This window comes from Diplotaxodon limnothrissa, linkage group LG1 (assembly GCF_057381915.1).
Source record: "Diplotaxodon limnothrissa isolate DT_005_m linkage group LG1, D_limnothrissa_male_GT1.1, whole genome shotgun sequence".
Lineage (NCBI taxonomy): Eukaryota > Metazoa > Chordata > Actinopteri > Cichliformes > Cichlidae > Diplotaxodon > Diplotaxodon limnothrissa.
The window spans coordinates 22,033,630-22,041,257 of NC_140596.1; positions in this window are offsets into that span (position 1 = coordinate 22,033,630).

A 7,628-nucleotide genomic window follows, 5' to 3' on the forward strand; every position below is an offset into this window, starting at 1 on the left:
AGATGAAATTGCTGCAAACACACACAAAAAACCCCAAAACACATCCTTTAAAGCACAGACTCTGGCACATCTTATAAACCAATGATTTTAAAACACTATAAATATAATTTTACAGAACAAACTGTAGCAGGCTGAGGGACCAGTGGCTCTGACAACAGATTCTTGGGAGATCCAAGCACAGATTTAGAATACTAATTTCACTGTCTGAGCCCTACTGCTGTCACAGTATGACCTCGTCTGTGCCGCTTGTGATCAATGATACAGCAATGGTACCATTGATTTTGTATTTTAGATTGCTGGCTGAGTTGAACTAAAGAGGAATTGCTTCATTAACGAACAGCATAGAGATTTTATGTCAAATCACTTTTTTTTTTTAATCGAACTTTTAAAAACAACAGCAGTGCTTTCTTCCACGTGACAGACTGACGACCAGTCCGGGGTGAACCCCACCTCTCACCCTCCAGCTGGGATCGGCTTCAAGCTCCATCTGAATTGGATAAGTGTAAGAAAATCAGATGGATAGATGAATAGAGGGATGGATCATCTGCCTTGGCTGGATTAACAGTCCAACTATAGGAAATATACAGAACAGGTAGTGCCAACATTCAGCAGGCAGGACTCAGTTGTAGGACGCGTGCCAGGGACTATTACTGAAGATATGTGTAATAACTGTGCTTGTAGCTGATACACACTAAAAACTGCTGGGTTAAAAATAACTGAATTTGTAGCCCAGTGGGTCAAATTTTGGCCGAGCCACCCCTCGGTTGCTTCAACTCAACAGGGTTGGATTATTGGTTTGATCCAGCATACTGGGTTAGGATAACTATCCAAAAATTGGGTTAAATTGACCAATGTTTAAAGCTGAGGTTACAAAAAATCATAACCCATCACAAAGGTTATAATACAATTATTATTTGGGTAAAATCTAAAGATTTGTACCTACTTTAAATTCAGCATATAAAAAAATGAATTTAAGATAATTCAAGATAAAAAGTACTTTTATTGCCATATGACACATAGAATATAAACAGCAAAATTCATACAAAATATATCAAACAATAAAAGTAAAATACAAGTAAAACTTTTTACATGTAAAAACCTCAATCATTAAAAAAGTGGTGACTTTGGTTTTTTAAGAACATAAAAAAATCAACTCAACACTTTGGAAAAATGGCAACAGGTAAACTCCCTCTCAGATTATTTCATGTACCTTTATGAACACTGGTTATACTTACCACTGTAATGTAAATGTCACTGAGGAAACTGCTGATTTTCTCCAAAATGATGTAATTAGAATTCTATTATTGAATTTGAAAAAAAGTAGCTTTTGTTCATAGATCAAGACAAACACAAAAAGTTTTTGTAAAACCATTTACGCAAAATAATTTCCAATGTTTAAAAAATTCTACATCTTAAAGAAATGCAAAACTCATTGCTATTCTCCTTTCGCCGTTTCACAGCATGGAGGGGGTGATGGTCATCAATGGATTCAGTGTCCAGTGCCACAAATTCGGAAATAGGACACACTGAAGGCAAAGAAATGCCTTTCAAATCCTTTTAATTTTTTACAATAGTTTGGAGTTTACTGTCACAATGCTCTTAACGGTTCCGAACAGGGGCTCCCCATCTTCAGAGTGAGACAACAATAGTGTCATTCCTGATCTGTAGTTTGTACCCTTGCACTCAATCCAAGATGGCAAAAACCCTTCTGTGAAAACAGAAATTCCCTCAAATCCACTTGTCAGTTTTTCAAAATCATCTACAGCACCAAGCAGTCTGGTGCTTCCTGGCTCAACTTCAAGGCGATGACCGAGCATCTGGCCGGAAAGAAGAGTGTAGCACATCATTATTTGATGTCTGTAAGCTTGGGTTTTATAAATCTTCGGAAAGTTGCAGTACACATGACTAATTAGCAGAAATGAACTACGCGCTCCAATTTTCTGATGGCTCCAGAATAAGGTAGCATGAAATGGTGACTGGGTTTCAAGTGTCTAAGAGGAAAGAGCTCCAAATAAAGACAGTGGTGTTCCTGAATAAGATGTCTCAAAAAGATTACTGTTCCTTGCGTTAATGAAGGAGAAAGAAATCAACTCCATACGGCTAAGCAATAAAATGAGTAACTCCCAGTATTGGTTTCCCTCTGGAAATCCCCAATAATGAGAGTTAGCAGTCTGAGTAAGCACCATGTCTATATCGCTGTTTGCCTATATGCAGAATCATATATTAAGCCATTGAGTTTGATAGCTGATGGCTTGTTGCGACTATCACAACCCCCATAGTCAAAACTGGTCAATCTATAGTTAAGTTGCTCAATAGTCAGGACTTCTTGGTCCATCAATGCATTTAGCACTAGCTTAATTTCCCAATCCCCAACTCCTTCAAGGATATCATGCATAATATTGGGAGCAACATTGTCAGTGACATGATAGAACAGCAACTTATTAAGAGAACAATCTCTTTTAATACCAGTTTGAAATTGGTGACGTAGAAGAGAGACTGAGATGTAGTTTTCTTTATCACACACTGCTGAAGGATCTTCAATTGTCTGTACCTTCAGAACATGTCTGTGTATCCGACACCATCTACACACACTGTTGCCAGCAAAACTTTCTGTGTAGCCAAGTATGCTGTTGAGTCCGACGCTGTACCCACAGATCTGTGCCATTCTAGCATTTACACTCCCTTCGAATTGTGGGATTTCCACCTGAAAGCCATTAATTTCCAGATATGTAATTTCATTCACAATTGCCTCCAATACAGCATTTATTCCATGGGTTTTTACATCATCAGTCTTGCTTACTGCCAATAAGAAGTGAGATTTTTAGACTAGCAAGAAACTCTTTTGGCATGCACTTATTGATATAGTGATATATGATACAACCCTAGTTTATGGACTGATAGTTTTGATCCAAGTGGATTTACCATCTCACAATCATCATTGTAAAGTGCTAATAGAAAAGACAAATTCTCAGAAAGAAGAAGAGTATTTGCAAAGAATGTTTCATCTGTAAAATCTTCAAGGGCTGTTTTTTTTTTTTAATTTTCTCTATTGTTCCTGGACTTTCAAGAATGACTTTCAAAATAGATTTCAGAGGAACATACTAGAAGGTGTCTCACACTGCTACTTGTTTCACTGTCCCTGTCTCTCCATCGATTTCCTGCATATAGGAAAACCCAGGGAAAGGAACTGCTTCTGGCTGTATGAAGTATCCAGACTGGGTGAAATACTTCATTTGTCTATATTGTGATTCAAATCCTTAAAATGGTTCAGAGGCTAATGCAAACTCCTCTAAAAGTTTATCTGCGTTTGGAGTTTCAGACTGGCCAGTCTCTCTTAAGAAGATGCCCCCGCCCCCAATTGTTTATTATCCCATAGAAACAGCACTTTGTAGGATTATGCAAGGCAGCTTACAGACTAAAGTTTCTGCAGATATGTTTTTCAAAGGTCGGGCTGCTTTATGCTTAGTTTAAATCTTGTCTCAGCTTTACGGTGGTAGCGTATCTTTAGTGACAAAAACTCCTTTAACGTTATGTTTATCTTTTGCTCACTGCAAATTTAGACTGAGCCATGCTTGAATATTGTGGAGAGAGGTATGCTTGTAAGTGTGCTGTCTCGCTACAATAACTGACATTAACAGGTGTTGTGCTAATATCAAATGTAATTACATAGACGTCCTATTCGACTTAATTGTTATCATTCTATTATAAATTCTATTATAAACCAATAAACTGTAATTATCAAAAATAACCCCATCACTTTTAAACTGTAAGAATTCACCTTTTACTTACCATGTTTTATTTCATGGAAGAGGAGAAGTCCAGTGATATATTATCAGGTTGATAAGATAAGATAAGATAAGATAAGATAAGATAAGATAAGATCTAGTTGAAAATGATGGTTTGTGAAGAAAGATGTGCCTTCTTCTGATGCTTGTCTTCAACCCAACCAATTGGGTAAAATTTAACCCAATATTTGATCAAAGCTACCGAGTCTATGACCCAACAGAATTAGTCAAGCTGTAGAGTTAATTAAAGAACCCGGCACATCGCCAACCCAACTCCTGAGTCATGACTTTTTAACCGATATTTGGCCATACTAACCCAACCTACAACCCTTCGACTTCCCAGAAATTGAGTTGTGAAAATAACCCAGCATTTTTTAGCGTATATAGATAAACATGTAACAGAGTGACACACTCAAAGCATGCTATGTTGGAGTCATTTTCATTGGGCAAGGCCATTCAGAAGGACTGACTCATTCACACTTACCACTGACATTATGGCAATGCCATCCCACACACACCAAATGAATGTTTTTGTTATTATGGCATGCAAATGTGTCATGAATCGCACACTTTCAAGCACATTTCATCTTCTTATTTGAGCATCTTATTAAAAACTGCTACGGTGAAGCTGAGAGGAACAGTGGCTGTACAGGGTGGGTGTATCTTTTATGCTTTCTGTGTTCATACTCCACATGCCTGTTTTAATTTTTAACAAAATGTGAGGTTTTGATCACAGTCACCCCTACTGGGACCCAGTCTGCCAACTTCCTGCCTAATTAAGTGAAGCTCTGGGATCACTGTAATGAACGAACACAGTCACGTTTCCAGCATAGCTAGATAGATAGGTGGACAGAAACAGCCTTAAGCATAAACACTTCAGCCGTTCCCAGGGGAATGTTTTGTTAATGGTGGGCTGCCTGGGAAGGTAGGACATTTCTGAATACATCATGACAACACAGAGTGAAGCAAACATCCGGTGTAGCAGACAGCAAACACACTACGATGCTCAGGCTACTGATGTACTCTTATCACATTTCTCATTTCCTGCTCGGTTTCACCTGCCAACTAACCTAATTCCGCAGGGGAGGGGGGTCCCCCAAAGATGTACAGCCTAAACCTTAAGAATATCGCCCTTGAGTGACAGTACATGCGAAACGCATCACACCTCATACTGGTTTAAACATACAATTGGCATTATGGGAAAGCTCGCTTACCTGTCATAACTCCATCTACTGTAAGACATACTCCTGTTGCTGCTGACTCCCTCCATGGCAGGGATTGGACTGGATGGTGAGACGGCAAAAAATAAAAAAATAAATAATAAAAGAAAGGAAAAAAATCAAAGCGCAAACGCTGCCCTCCTCTTCGTTGCCACGGCAAAGACGAACTAATGGAATCGCCGTTTAGTGAATGAGCAGGATGGCTCCGCGCAGCCAGACGCTATCCTATGGACTATACCACTACAGAGAGGGGAGCGAGCGCGAGCGCTGTCAGCTCCAGTGCACGCGCATCTACCAATTTCAGTCGTTTACGGCGCCGATTAGTTATACAGACTGACTGCGCCCTACATACACTTCACCCTAATTAACGAGTCCGCACCGATGTATGGCCCTACGCTTTCTTTTGATTGCTGGCATGCAAGGACATGAACGCATAAGCATTTTTTTACTCATTTGCTGACAGCTGCACAGTAAAAGATACTTGTATGTATCAGCTCACTGCTGACTGATGCTTTTTTGTTTTAAATAAATGAATACCTGGTCACACACGTGGACATGCTCATTTGGCAAACTAATCCACGGAGTAAAGGTGCCAATTGGGGTGAAAGACAAGCAGGAAATCCTCTTGAGCTTCACCTGTAATAGCCTTCCATTTATGCCAACAAATAAAAATACAAACTCCTTCAAATTTCTCATTTTCTCGTATTTAATCTCAGGAGGAACGCGCCTGCGATTGCACTAATGAGCAACTTTCATTTTCCAGTTTCTGCTATTTTGCAGGCGCAAATATCACATATGCTCGAATTTTGACATTGCTGTTACTCTCTAGAACCTATTGCACAAATAGTGGCATAGTGTGTGTGATTATAAAATCAAAATATCATTAAATTATAGTAAACGAATGATGTAAATTCTTTCAGTTGACAAGGAATTATGCCAAGGAGCTGTTAAGATGTTTATGATAGCCCGTTATTTTTGCTAAAACTTATTAAGAGCTAAGTCCTTCCATCAATTTGTCATCGAGCTTTATGTCTCTGTATTATGTGCTCTCTATATAAACCCAGTGGTTCTCAAACAGTGTAGGCAGACCTCCCTTGGAGGCACAGAGCTACTATATGTAAGACTTTACTGATCCTATCTTACTGACCTTTATTTCAATAATTTACTTGGGTCATTTTTTTCTATCGGCGAAAAAAAAACTGTGGGTTGGGTGGTGTTTTGTATCATCTGATGTAAGGTATGAGAGAAAAATGAGAACCATTGCCTTGACCATGTTCTGGTACATGTACTTAATAGCATTTCCCTTTAGTCAAACAGTTACCCTGTGGTTCAAATACATGCATGTAGCTGTTTATGGAGGTTTGCTTTTGCACAGTTGTGTGAATTTAACTGGGTTCGGGGAGCTTATTAAATCATTGTCAGTAACATGTTTTGGTCTCAAAGACTCAAAATGAGAAGAAAGTATGAAAAGGCGACTGATCTGTCTGAATCTGGCCTTTTTTGGTCTGTTTTAGGTCTAGACTACACGTTTATTTCAACACTTATAGAATAAACATGTGTATTATTATGTAAGGTGTCTGGAAATTTATATGCCTCGGTTAAAGCATGCCAAAATGAAGTCCCCTGCAGATTAAAGGACAGTAATGCAGATCTGCAGTAAATAGTGAATTTTCAGTTCAATCTCATTTTTTAAAGCTAAAAAAAGATTCTCTACCCCCTCAGGCTCAATGACAGACTTTATTTTAGCACCAAAAGCTAGACACAGGGCAAAGGACACTGATGTTGAAGAGAAAAAACAAACAGTATGATTGGGGTTCACACTAGGTTTTGCAATAAGATGGGAGATTTCAGCAATTATAATAATCATTTGTATAATTTAAAGCTCCTCTGTAAAGTTTCCCAAACTCTCCTCCACTTGAACCGGCATTATTATACTCTGTGCTGGTAATGAACACCTCATAATAAATATACTCTCCATAACTAAGCCACATAAGATTTTTTTGAAAAAGCAACTAAAGAAAAAAAGCAAAAAAACCCTTCCTGGTCACATGTTTGTGACAAATCCAATTTTGCAATTTTGGGCCAACAGTCATCTTCAGTTTAAAATAATTGAGAGAATTAAATATTCTTCTTTACATATATACACAGCTGTGCTGTGAACATGTATTCACTTATAAACATATAAAAATACTTGTCAACTAGTCTGATAAGAAAATAATGTATAAAAGTAGAGTAGAAACATTTAATCAAGTCCGTTACTTCAATCGTCTAATTTTTGTGGTTTATATTACAAGATGATGAGTGAAAAACAAACTGCAGTACTCTGTTTGAATGCCTGAACAGAAGTACACAAGTGGGAGGGGAAGGCAGAACATTATACTGGGTATGTGGCGATGGCTGCTCCACAGGTGGCAGGTCCGTTGAGTTCATGTCCCACTGGAGATGGGTTGTCTTATGATGTGCATCTCAAAGCTTCCATTTGTCCTAATTTTCCAACTGGCAGACCATCGGGATGGGGGGGGGGGGGGGGGGGAAGCCGTGTTACAGAATAATTCAAAGACAAAGGGAACAAACACATTGCCACTGTGTTATTGGAATGGTGAAACAGTTATTTGATCTACAT